At 38.3% G+C, this 13,045-nt stretch overlaps 1 non-coding gene across 1 annotated transcript; it reads left to right on the top strand.

Annotated features, from left to right (window-relative positions):
* Positions 1-7,039: 7,039 nt before the first annotated feature.
* On the top strand, positions 7,040-7,169 carry LOC115069778. Its single transcript, XR_003849009.1, has one exon. It is a non-coding gene; the product is annotated as a small nucleolar RNA SNORA22 (small nucleolar RNA).
* The last annotated feature ends 5,876 nt before the right edge of the window (positions 7,170-13,045 follow it).

Below are 13,045 nucleotides of genomic sequence, written 5' to 3'. Positions count from 1 at the left end.
TTATTTTGATATATCACAGTGAAAGATTTATCGTCCTCTTTTTTTTTTTTTTTTTTTTTTTTTTTTTAAAAAAAAAAAAAAAAAAAAAAAAAAAAAAAAAAAAAAAAAAAACTAGTATCAGACTGGCAAAGTGGCTCAGTAGGTAAAAGCACTTGCGGCACAATCATGAGGACCTGATCTGAATCCCTAGAACTCATGGAAAAAGCCAAGTGTGGCCATTTACACCGGTAACCCTAGTGCCATGGGGGGAGAAGACAAGAGGATCGCAGTATAAAAAAAAAAAAAAAAAAAAAAAAACTAGTATCAGACTGGCAAAGTGGCTCAGTAGGTAAAAGCACTTGCGGCACAATCATGAGGACCTGATCTGAATCCCTAGAACTCATGGAAAAAGCCAAGTGTGGCCATTTACACCGGTAACCCTAGTGCCATGGGGGGAGAAGACAAGAGGATCGCTGGGGCTTACTGGCTGCCAGCCTAGTTCCAGGTTCACCAAGACCCTGTCTCAAGGGAATAAGGCAGTGATAGAGCAGGTCAATCGACATTGTTCTCTGGTCTCTGCCTGAGCACATGCACCTACACACGAGTGTATACAACACACACACACACACACACACACACACACACACACACACACACAGAGTATTGGCTTTTTTCTTCCCCATGAACTGGAAAAGACCACAATTATTAGATTTGTTTCATTCAAGGTTTAAGAATTCTTAGGTCAAACACCTATAAGCCAACAGCATACTACCTAAAGGACTACATATAGTCTTTCTTTTCTTTTTTTTTTTTTTTAGTATTTTATTTATTATTTTTATTTTATGTGTATGTGTGTATTGCCTGTATGTAGGGAAGTGTGCCCGTGTTGTACAATTCCCGCAGAGGACAGAAGAGGTTGTTGGATCCCTTGGGAACTGGAGTTATGGACAGTTGTTAGCTGCCGTGTGGGTGTTGGGATTCGAACCCACGTCTTCTGTAAGAACAGCCAGTGTTCTTAACCGCTGAGCCATCTCTCCAGCCCCTGCATGTAGTCTTTCTTAAATAAGTTCTTCCATACAAGGTGTCTGCACACAAGAGATAAATAAAGCAAGTTTCACTTCTCTTTCACAAATGCTCTCTTATCATGAGACTCACTATAATATGTTGCTTTAGGGTGCAATACACACACATACATATATACATTCTATTCACACTAAACCAAGAGATAATCATAACTGTTTTCATTTGTCCTTTCCATCCTTCAGACTACTATCAAAAAATATATCCTCTTGAGATAACAGGCTCATGAAAATACTCTGTACAATATCTTATTCATTCAGGAAAAAAATTCAAAGCCAGTTCACACAGTCTATCTTTCTATATTATTGTCTGTATTCAAAAATGAGACAGCTGATACATGATATGTACTTTTTTGGTCTTTGGTCTTTTTGAGACAGTATCTCCCTGTAGCCCCTGCTGGCCTGGAACTCACTATGTAGACCAAGGTGGCCTTGAACTCACAGAGACAAGCCTGCCTCTGCCTCCAGAGTGATGGGATTAAAGGAGTGTGCCACCAGCCCAATGTAGTAGTTATTTTCAAAAAATGAATGCACATGGTAAGCACAATTCTAAGAGGACCTCCAAAGCCCCTATCCTCTAGTACACATGCCCTGAGTGGGAACAGACCCTATTAACATACTGGGGTATTATTCCTGTAAATAGGATACAAAATATGGTAAAGGTGGAGCTGGAGGCTTAGGTAAAGGTTCACCTAGAGGCTTAGAGTGTTTCCTGCTCTTCCAGAGACCCAAGTTCTGTTCCCAACACACAACTCAGGGGGCTCTCAACCACCTATAACTCCAGCTCTAGGGGATCCAACACCCTCTTCTGGTCTCCACGGGCCCCTGCATTCATGTGTCAGACATTCACATAAATTAAAAATTTTTTAAAAACTTAATATATGGCATGGTGGCAAACACTTTTAATCCCAGCACTTGGGAGGCAGAAGCAGGCATATCTCTGTGAGTTCAAGCCAGCCTGGTCTACATAGTGAGATCCAGGCCATCTGAAGCTATAGAGAGATCTTGTCTCCAAAAATAAAATTGTGTATGTGTGTGTATATATATATATGTGCATATATATGGCAAAAGTGACTAAAGTCACTAATCAGCTGATCCTGATTACTCAATAGGAAGATTACCTTGGGTGGGCCCAACCTTATCAAATGAATCTTTTTAAAGTGGGTCTGGAAGTGTGAGAACAGTACTAGAGTTTAGCTCAAATAAACTAGCAAAATAATAAAACATAGTAAGATGTGTTCCCATTGAACTTAAACCAACATATTATGGTGAGAGTCATGAGGCAAGGAATGAGAGAAAGTCTTCAGAAGCTCTGGGCTTCAGCACTCCAAATACAAGGAAATAAATGCTATCCACAGTCACATGAGCTTGGAAGAGCCCAAGCTATGGATGAAACCACAGCCCCAGCCTTCCCAGACCCTAAGCAGAGAATCCAGCCAGACTTCTGACCTAAAGTAACCATCAGATACATAAAGGAAGATAGTTATAAGCTACTTTTTTCATAATCATTTGCTATCCAGCAACAGAGAATGTATACAATGAACTAGATCTGCAGCTCCAAGGATTCAATGAGAATTCAAGAACGTAAGTTCTCCTTTCAGCCAAAATGACAAACACAAAGGGAAGGAGGAGAGGCACCTGATAGATATTTTCTAGGCCTTTTGGGAAAACGAAGTTGCTCTTTGGCCACATATATGCGAATCTACAAGAGTGATAGTATAGATATTAAGGGAATGGGTACTGTTGAAATAAATATTACTGTGGCAAAACTGAAGTCTACAATGCCACCCGATCTAGTTAGTTTAAGGTTGTTGTGATAAAACACTGACCAAAAGCAACCTGGGGGAGGAAAGAGTTTATTTGGTTTATACATTCTAATCACAGTCCATCATCGAGGGAAGCCAAGGCTGGAGCTGAAGCAGAGAACATGGTGGGATGTTATTTACTGGCTTGCTCAGTTACCCTCCTTATATAGCGCAGGTCCACTTGCCCAGGGGCAGCATCACCCACAGTGGACTGCTGGGCCCTCCTGCATCAATTACTAATTGAAGAAAATGCCTCACAGATATGACCACAGACTAATTAGATGAAAGAAACTTCTTTCTTCCCAAGTGTCTCTAATTTGTGTCAAGTTGACAAAAACTAAAATATCACCCAAGTATGCTGTTGGCATTGTTACAAACAAGCAAGGTAAGGGCAAGATTCTTGCCAAGAGAATTAATGTATATCTTGAAGACAGGCACTCTAAGAGCCAAGACAGGTTCCTAAAACAGGTGAAGGAAAATGATCAGAAAAAGAAAAAGTCAAAGAGAAAGGAATCTGGGTTCAATTGAGGCTCCAGCCTGCTCTACCTAGAGAAACACACTTTGTAAGAGTTAACGGGAAGAGCCTGAGCTGCTGGAGCCTAACCCATGAATTCATGGCTTAACAGATTACAAAAAGACTGAAAATGTTTTTCTTAAATTGAAGCATGGTTATCTTCCCTTCAAAGAAAATTTTAAAGCAAAAATAGTTCATTTTGTCTTTCTTATTCAAATTTAACATTCTTATTGCTAAAAGATGTGGCTTAGTGTGCAACAAATGTACTCCATTTATTAGAAATGACCTATTATTTATAGAATATTTACACTGGTTTCAAGATAGTTCTTCTAAGTAACCATGGGAAAAAGATGCATAAAAATCACACAGAATGGTGCGCCTTTAATCTTTAGCACTCAGGAGGCTGAGGCAAGAGACTCTTGCATTCAAGGCCAGCTTGGGTCACATAGCAAGACCCTATCTCAAGGGGAGGGTGTTCATTGTATTACCATTAAGCTCCAAAGACATTAATTAGTCATAATTATATTGTGAATGGCTAGACTTGATAAGGAGCAAGAATTTGTCTTTGAAGCCTACTATCTAGAAATACATTGTTTAAAAGTACCCTGTTGTAAGTTAGATATAAGTTGTGAATTTCTTTGACCATGGAAGAGGAGTCAAAAATAGTAGTTAATTTGTTTGGGGCCTAAAAAATAAAACAAACACTATAAATCGGGGGGAGGGGGGCATAAGACTAAATGTACTTGAAAAGCAAATTTTGATATTAAGTTTACTAAATAATTTGAAAGAATTATAATATTTAACATATAATTTGAAATAAGATAAAAAAGTTAGATTTAGTTGCTTTACATTTTTCTTCCACTTATGTTAATTAACAAAAGATTCTGAGACTTGACTTTATAAAAAAGAAATTTTTTTTAATTTTATTAGAGGTGGGGTCTTATAGCCCTGGCTAGTTTGATACTATGTATTTGCCTTGAACTTTTGGCAATCCTTCTGCTCCAGACTCCAAGTGCTGGGATTACAAGTGTGCACCACCAGGCCAGCTCAAAATAAAGATTTTAAAGAGTTATGGTCACAGGTAAAAAAATTTAATTCAATTTACAGAATTTTCTCAGTTATAAAGAAGTATAAGAAAGAATCAAAGACTTCTAAATCTAAACTATATTAGAAATATAATTATGTAGACAAAAAGTTCACAGGGAAATGATCAATGAAAAATTTCTGTTAAAGATTCACTTTGTCAGATACATTTTAAAATTATGGAGCATATCAAATTATTCTGGTATTTAGATTCCATTTCAAGACTGATTAAACAATTTTACTTCAACAACATAAGTATAATACAAAATTATATCTTCTACAGCTATTTGAATTTAAGATGGACAATTTTAGTTATCAACACAAAATGTATAAATTTTCAAAATCTGGAGGATAATCAGCTAAAAAGTTAGAAAACTCCTAATTTAGGAGGAAGAATCATGGAGATGCAGTAGTGATTAGATGTGAGCCTGCTGTGAGGCCAGGGAACAATCATGACTGGGTTTCTGATCTGAGAAATGGAATACCATTTCTATTGGAGATGTAGGGTTAGGAGACAAGACAGTATAAGTTTGGTTTGGGTTATGGTGCACATTGATAAACACCTACGTGAGATTGTGCAGAAAAATGGGAACGTAGCAGCTTTAAACTGGCAGCAGAGGAAATTCTCTCCAATATGATGTCTGACTACAAAAATTTTAAGGCAATAAGCCATGTGATTATCTGAGAAAAAGGTATTCACAGAAAAAGATAGTGCAATTACAAGTCTTGAGACCAGAGACCAATGACCAATATATCCTATGCTAAAGAAAAAAAGACAGTGTTGGGAGAGGGAGAACACCAGTCTATAGAGCTACAGAGATCCAAAAAGATGACTTCTATTCTGAGAAGCAATGACAGTTTTGAATAAAAGAGTGAGTGACATGATCTCATTTATCTCTACAGTGTTTGAGAGAAGAGCAAGTGGGGCCAGAGTAGGACAGTTCAGTTAAGGAGCTAGTTTAACACTCCAGGAAACGGGTGATGATGACTTTGTTCTAAGTAGAAAAGAGGAAAAGTAGAAATGGCTGGATGCAGTTACAGTCCGAAATAAAGCTAAAAGGGCTTACTAACAGATCAAGTTGTATTGTATAAATATGATTGAAAAACAACCAAAAAGGCCCAGCATGGTAGTATATACCTTTAATCCCAGTACTTGGGAAGCAGAGGCAGGCAGATCTCTGTGAGATCAAGGCCAGCCTGGTCTACACAGTGAGTTCCAGGCCAGCTGGAACTACAGGGAGACCCTGTCTCAAAAAGACAAAACATTAAAAAATTTTTAGTTTGGCCAGGTGTGGTGGCACATAACTTTAATCCCAGCACTTGGGAGGCAGAGGTAGGCGGATCTCTGTGAGGTCAAGGCCAGCCTGATCTACATAGTGAGTTCCAAGCTAGCTGGGGCTACAGGGAGATCCTGTCTCAGAAAAAGGACCAATTTTTTTTTTTTTAGTTTGAACAACTGAAAGAACAGAGTAGCCATTTACAGACATGGGAACTGTTACACAAGGAACAATTTCTTCAGGGAAGAGGAGTTCAGTATTGACAGCAATACTTAGCAACATCTATGTGCAAGTATTACAAAAGAAATTGAAATCTGAAGTTTAGGAGAGGGGTCTGAGGTAAAAAATAAGTTTAGGGCTAGGTATATTTTAGCTTATACAAAGCTCTGAGTTCAGGCCAGGCATGGTGGTTTAGTCCCAGCACTTGGGAGGCAGAGGCAGGCGGATGTCTGTGAGTTCAAGGCCAGCCTGGTCTACACAGTGAGTTCCAGGCCAACTGCGGCTACAGGGAGACCCTGTCTCAAAAAGACCAAAACAAACAAACAAAAAACAACAACAAAAACCCCAAAGCTCTGAGTTCAATCTACAAGGCAAAAAGGGAAAAAGGAGGAAGGAGGGGGGAGAAAAAAGTGAAGAGGAGAAGAGGAATAAGTTAATCTGGAAGCCAGAAGAAACAGAAGTAATTTGGAAATAATCAAATATAGGTGGAATATGAAGCAATAAGGGAAGAGTGGGAACTCCGAGAGAAGTGCATAAAAAAACAGGTGTCTGTGGGGTGTGGTGGTGCATGCCTTTAATCCCAGCACTTGGGAGGCAGAGGCAGGCAGATCTCTGCGAGTTCAAGGCCAGGCTGGATAATGAGTTCCAAGCCGGTTGGGGCTACAGGGAGACCCTGTCTCAAAAAGACCAAAAAAAACCACACACACATAAAATAAAAATTTCAAAAGAAGGAATCAATCTAGAAGACCAAAAGAGAGCATCAAGAGAAAGGGAAAAGGGCCAGGAGTGGTGGCACACACTTTTTAATCCCAGCATTTGGGAGGCAGAGGCAGGCACATCTCTGTGGGTTAATGGCTGGGCTGGTCTATATAGCAAGTTTCAGGCCAGCTGGGGCAGCTATAGGGAAACCCTGCCAAAAAAATTCTTTTAAAGCCAGAAAGAAAAAAAAAAAAAAAAGAGACACCGAGACAAAACAAATCACAAGTGTTTGACGTTCCAGAAGATAAGTGAAAAATGGGATTTCTAAGGAGGACGAGATCAATTGTCAAATACTGCTAATAGGTCAATTAAGAAAGAACTATATTGCACAGTAAACACCCAAGTGTGCTTTATAATTTGCTTGGCCTGGACTCTGGTAAAGTCTGTTCTTTCCCTCTGCATTGAAAGGAATATTGACTATCCTTTTAAATGTATTCAGAAAATCAGCACATCATGGGGAAAAAAAAAGAAAGAACTACAAAGTATTTTATAAGAGGAACTGTTAGAATTTACAAAATGATAAATGATTTAATAAAGAAAACTAGAGACTTCTATAGCAACTTGGGATACAAAGCAACTATAGTCTATAGAGAAAGAAATGTCAAAGAGGGCGGGAACAAAGGCACAGTAGACTTTAGTTGGAGCTAGAACTAGTGTTACTGCACAGAGATCTTAATGTTACTTTCACTGTGCTGCTTCACCTCTACACATTAAAATGTGAATCTGAAATATGTAACACTTTATACTGAACTCACTACGTAGACCAGGCTGGCCTTGAACTCACAGAGATCCACCTGCCTCTACCTCCCGAGTGCTGGGACTAAAGGAGCGTGCCACCATGTTTTAACACTTTATACATTTCAAAAAGCTTTCTACTTACTGCCAAGAAAAGAATTTTAGGTCGTTAATTTTTAAAATGACTATGTGAGATAATACTAAATCCATTAGTTCTGTTAAAATTTCTTCCTGAGTCAAATATGCAGCCTAACAGAGAATATAATCAAACTTCAGTTCCCTTGGAAGAAAGGCCACGATTAATACAAAAGACATATATACTTGATTAATGTCAAGTGGTAACACAGGTAATGCTTTGGATACTCAGCATAAAACATTTTAATGGAATACTATTGCTCCAAATATACCATACTAAAATTAAACTGATAACAGAAAAAGGTTACTAAATCATGGCTGACAGGAAGCAAAATGCACCAAGTTAAAATGCATTCCTAATGCTCATACAGTTCTGGCTGAACCCCTTGGGTCAGTTTGGGTCATTATTATTTTGGAATAATTCCAAATGATTCCCATGGGTTCTACTGTTCTATTCAGAGAGTCTAGGAAATCCAGAACAGGCTCCAGGTTAATTTTAAAAAAAAAAAAAATCACAGGCTGTTTCTGGCTTTCACCTGAAGTAATCCTTCTAAAAAGCAATTATGATCAGGTTAATCCAATTATTTTGTTACATAAATGATAACCCTCAGGAATTCCTATTCTGATAGATCTACATATAATCTATCACACTCTTCATTCTCCCCGTTCTTTAAGACAAGTCACGTACCTGTCTGTCCCTATGCCTCAAATCTTTTCTCCCATTGTATTTTGTTTATTCCGACAATCTTTCAGATACTTGCTTGCTAATTCTTTCTCAAAACTCTACCACAATGCAAACTTTATGACAGAAGGGCCCTGGGCTATAACCTCAATATCAACAATACTGACTGCCTGACACAGAAGAGGCACTCAGTAATATAACTGAACATATCCTCCAGAATCTAGCACTTCCTTAATGATGGCTTTTCTGACTCTGTTACATACCAGTGACAACAACTTCACTGTCTCAAATGACTGTATACTTTTTTTTTAATGGACAGAAGAGATGCTGTATAGTCTTAAGCAAATTTCCAAGAAGCAGCACTGGTACAGAACAAAACACTAGACTCTTTTAGATTCCACAAAAGCATATTTGAATCAAAGCTCTTACCTTTTTTTTCTGTGCCACACACTATAAATTAACCCAGACATCTTCTCACATTACTTGTGTTTTAGGCAGATATCTAAGATGTTAAGAGCAAAATGTCACAGAGTGGGAAGGTCAATATTTAACCTAAATCAAATTAGACCCAGGAATTCAGCCAATTCTTTCTAGCTCTCTTATATTTGAATACAGATGGCACGACAATAGACATTTTCTTTCCCAAGCTAGCCTGATAAAGAAAACCATTCAGAAAAGGTATCAATCAAAAGAAATCTGAGAGACTGAAAATCCTGATGAAATTACCTTAAGGCAAATTTTCTATATGGAAATTGTTTACCGCAGCATACAATCAAATAGCACATGCACAAAGTGTCAAAGATATTTTAAATACAAAGGCAATGAACCGCATTTATAAACATAACCCACGTGCTCTTTTTGCTGCTAAGTAATATGATAGCTTCGAGGTTCTCAGGGAGTAATGGTAAAGGCATTTATGTTCCTGACTCTTTTAGGGAAGATACATAATTTAGCAGTAATGTTAACAATCCATATATTACCCATTAGTAACGTCATTTCGCTCTGTTCCGTAGCTCTGTATGTTTTTAAATGCTCTAGATGAAGTTTTCTTTTTGAAGGTAAAAGGCTGGGAAGGTTGACTGGCAGCACAATACATGCTTAGTATGCATGAGATCCTGAGCTCAGTCCCCAGCACCAGCAAAAAAAAAAACTAAAAAGCAAAGAAAAAAGATTTTCCAAAATTATTTTTTCCTGAATCCATTTCTCAATCTTTGTTTTACATAGTAAAATATTATGTTAAAAAAGAAAAAGGGAATTTCATTTATTTTTTTTTTTTTACTTTATTTGTGTGTATATGTGTGAATGTGTCTGTCCCATGGTATGTAAGTGGAAATCAGAGGACAACTTGCAGGAGCTGTTTCTCTTCTTCCATCATGTGGGTTTAAGGGGTCAAACTCAGGTTAAGGCTTGGCTTGGCCTGGCTGAGAGCACATTTTACCCCTGAACCATTCCAATGTTTTGGTTTTCTTTTTAAGTCAACACTTTTATATTTTCTTCTTCCTTTCTTTTAATTAAATACTTCACAAATTTGCATCATTGCACAGAGGCTATTGGGATTTGAACCCAGGTCCTCTGCAAGAGCTACCAGTGCTCTTAACTGCTGAGCCATCTCTCCAGAGGCATGTACATGAGTGGGGACGGGGAGGCGTGGGTACAAGTGTCCTCAGAGACTAAAGGAGGGCACTGGATCCTCCTGGACCTGGAATTACAGGAGGTTGTGAGCCACCCCAAAGTCATCTCTCCAGCTTTTTTTTTTCTTTTAACTTTTTAAAAAACATCTTTTATTAAATTTAGCCTTAAGTACTTATTCTTTTTATGTTTTTTTTCAATTTTAGTCTAAGTGCTACAAAAATTATCAAGCCTTGCATTTTCAACCTTGACACTGGAAGATTTTCCAAACACACATACATTCAGTCTTTACAAAAAATCAGCCAAGGTGGCTGGAGAGATGGCTTAGCATTTAAGAACACTGACTGTTCTTGCAGAAGATCTGGGTTTGAATCCCAGCACCCATATGGCAGCTAACAACTGTCCATAACTCCAGTTCCAGAGGATCCTACATTCTCTTCTGTCCTCCATGGGCACTGCATGACACAGGTGCACTTATCTATATGCAGGCAATATACACATACACATAAAATAAAAATATTTTTTTAAATTAGCCAAAACTTGAAGAAAAAAAAAAAAACAGTACTAGGTACTTTTCAGTGTAGTGCTCTGTTTAAACTTTTGATTACTTTTCATTTAACAAGTCTGTAAGATGAATTTATAGAATTTTGGTGGTCAAGATGCAAATAATTTCTATTCAGTGGGAAAGATAACCAAAAATGCTGGGCGTGGTGGCACACGCCTTTAGTCTCAGCACTCAGGAGGCAGAGGCAGGAGGATCTCTGAGTTCAAAGCCAGACTGGTCTACATAGTGAGTTCTAGGTCAGCTGGGGGTTACAGGGAGTCCTGCCTCAAAAAGACAAAAAAAAATTACTTTTATGTTCTTGGCTATTAACTAATTCACATTTTACTAGATCCTTCATTAAATAGAAAGCTGACAGCTGGGGCATAGCTCAACTAGTAGGACACTTACATAGCATTCAGGAAGCCCTGGGTTCTATCACAGGAGGTGGAAACAGGAGGATCAGACTCTCAAGGTCACCATCTACTACAAGCCAAATTTGAGGCCAGCCTGGGCTACATGTGTCCCTTTCTCAAAAATAAATAAGCAAATCACTGACACATGTTCATTTACATTTTGCATGAAAATCATGACTTTTCTGATAGCTATTGGTGGCTTCATCAAGATGTACAAATGGACTTATCTACAGAGCCAACTACTCCATAGTTTTCATATACACATATATATTCCTTACACAAAAAAGTGCTCAAAACTGTTCACTTACATAAACCAAAACATTCAAGATAGAAATTTTGGCCTAGACAGTAAATACCATTAGCTTTACTTCTGAAAATTCACCTCTGTATTCTTAGGATCTAGCATGGTACCAAGTACCTAAGTTGTGTTGAAAAGATATTAGATGAATGTATAAAGTTAAAATACATAACATATATCACACCACTAAAATAGGAATATATTTCTAAAATATAAATGTTTTCTATGGGCATGTACCTCAATTCCATAATGGTAAGTTAATAAATTAATATAAGCTGCTTTTAATATTCACCACAGAAGACCAAATTTATAAGAGCAAAAGTACTAATGAGTATACATTTAAATCACACCGACAACAACATACAGGTATAGCTGATAAATGCACTCACCAGTCTATGAGGTAGAAGGGCTAATTACCATCTGAGTATTTCCCCCTTTGCTTTTAATTCAGGAAAGAGTTCATTATCACCACCCAACACACTTTCCATTTCCACCAAGTTCTTTAAAAACACATGGCTTGGTATGTGCCCCAAGGAAACAAATACTTTTGCAAGAATTTTGACAATAGAACATTTGAAATTCTCCAAGTATGAGGAAAATGTTTTTACCACTGAAGTGCATTACTTCTTGCAATTTCTAGAAATGTATGAAGAACTATTTTTCAAGTGTAGTTACCATTACTACTGGTGTGTGTGTGAGTGTGCACCATGTGTGAGGAGGTCAGGGGACAACTTTCAGGAGTTGGTTCTCTCCTTCCACCATAGGCTCTGGGCACAGAATTCAGGCAGTCAGGCTTGCCAGGTGCTTTAATCACATGAGCAATCTGGCAGACCCCTCAAGTGCTGTCAATTTTAATTAATGGGATTTTATTATTACTTTAAACTTTTGTTATTGTGTGCGTGCATGATGTGTACTGGAGGACACACATGGAGGTCAGAGGGCAACTTTAAGGTGTCGGTTGGTTCCTTCCACATTTATGTGGGTTCAAGGGATCAAACTCAAGCCATCAAAAGCCTGCACTGTCTGGCAGTAAGTACCTTTCTATTGGGCCATCTCGTCTGACCAGGACTTTATTATTTTAAATTGTATTCTTCTTTATTCTACACAAAAAGCAAAAGGGACTAAGTTTGGAAACCCATATTCAGGAAGCCTGACCGCTAACCCTGAACCCATGTAGTCTTTAAATTTGTCTGACTTACAAAAGGATTTATTATAAAAACCATCCTACAATTACCTAAATTCACACAACCAGGCTATAGTCATCCTAGCAATGGATGCAAACTTCAGTGATTTGCATAAGCTGCCCCGGATTGTCCCTTAAACTGATTTTTACAAGTTCTAAATGCAGTGAAGAAACTGAACAAATTTTTTGTGAGACATCCCTTGTATTCAATTAAGACTTCTTCTGCAGGAAGTGGAGAACGCTTAAGATGTACCTCAAGAACTGTAAAACTAATATTATGACTCACTGACACTTCACGCATGGGAGACACATCCATATTACAAAAATAAAATAAAGCACTGCCTCATAAGCGGACAACCCTGGCATACCAAACTGCCTGGGGCGAACACCCCCAAAGAACTTAATGGAAAAGTAATTACTGGCACTGAAAACGTGTTTTTGTTTTAGAAACTGCCTAAATACCAGTGGGACTTTGTCTTGCCCGAATCCAGCCTGAGGACAACAAATTGGTCAACGGCGGAAGTTGCCTGACGAAACGACTGCAACATGAAATCCAGTTTTATAATCATAACAAAACCTTCCTTCCGGGACCAGGCCAAAAAGAAAAAAAAGAAAAAGTTAAGAAAACGTCCTTCAGGATGCAACAGGCAATGCTGCGCACCACGCCGCAGGCAGAGGAAGCCGGGCCCGGGCGCCGGGCAGGGGGAGCGG

This window comes from Nannospalax galili, unplaced genomic scaffold (assembly GCF_000622305.1).
Source record: "Nannospalax galili isolate Female #2095 unplaced genomic scaffold, S.galili_v1.0 scaffold253, whole genome shotgun sequence".
Taxonomy (NCBI): Eukaryota; Metazoa; Chordata; class Mammalia; order Rodentia; family Spalacidae; genus Nannospalax; species Nannospalax galili.
Note: the sequence above shows the minus strand (reverse complement) of the source record. Positions and strands in the feature narration are given on the sequence as shown.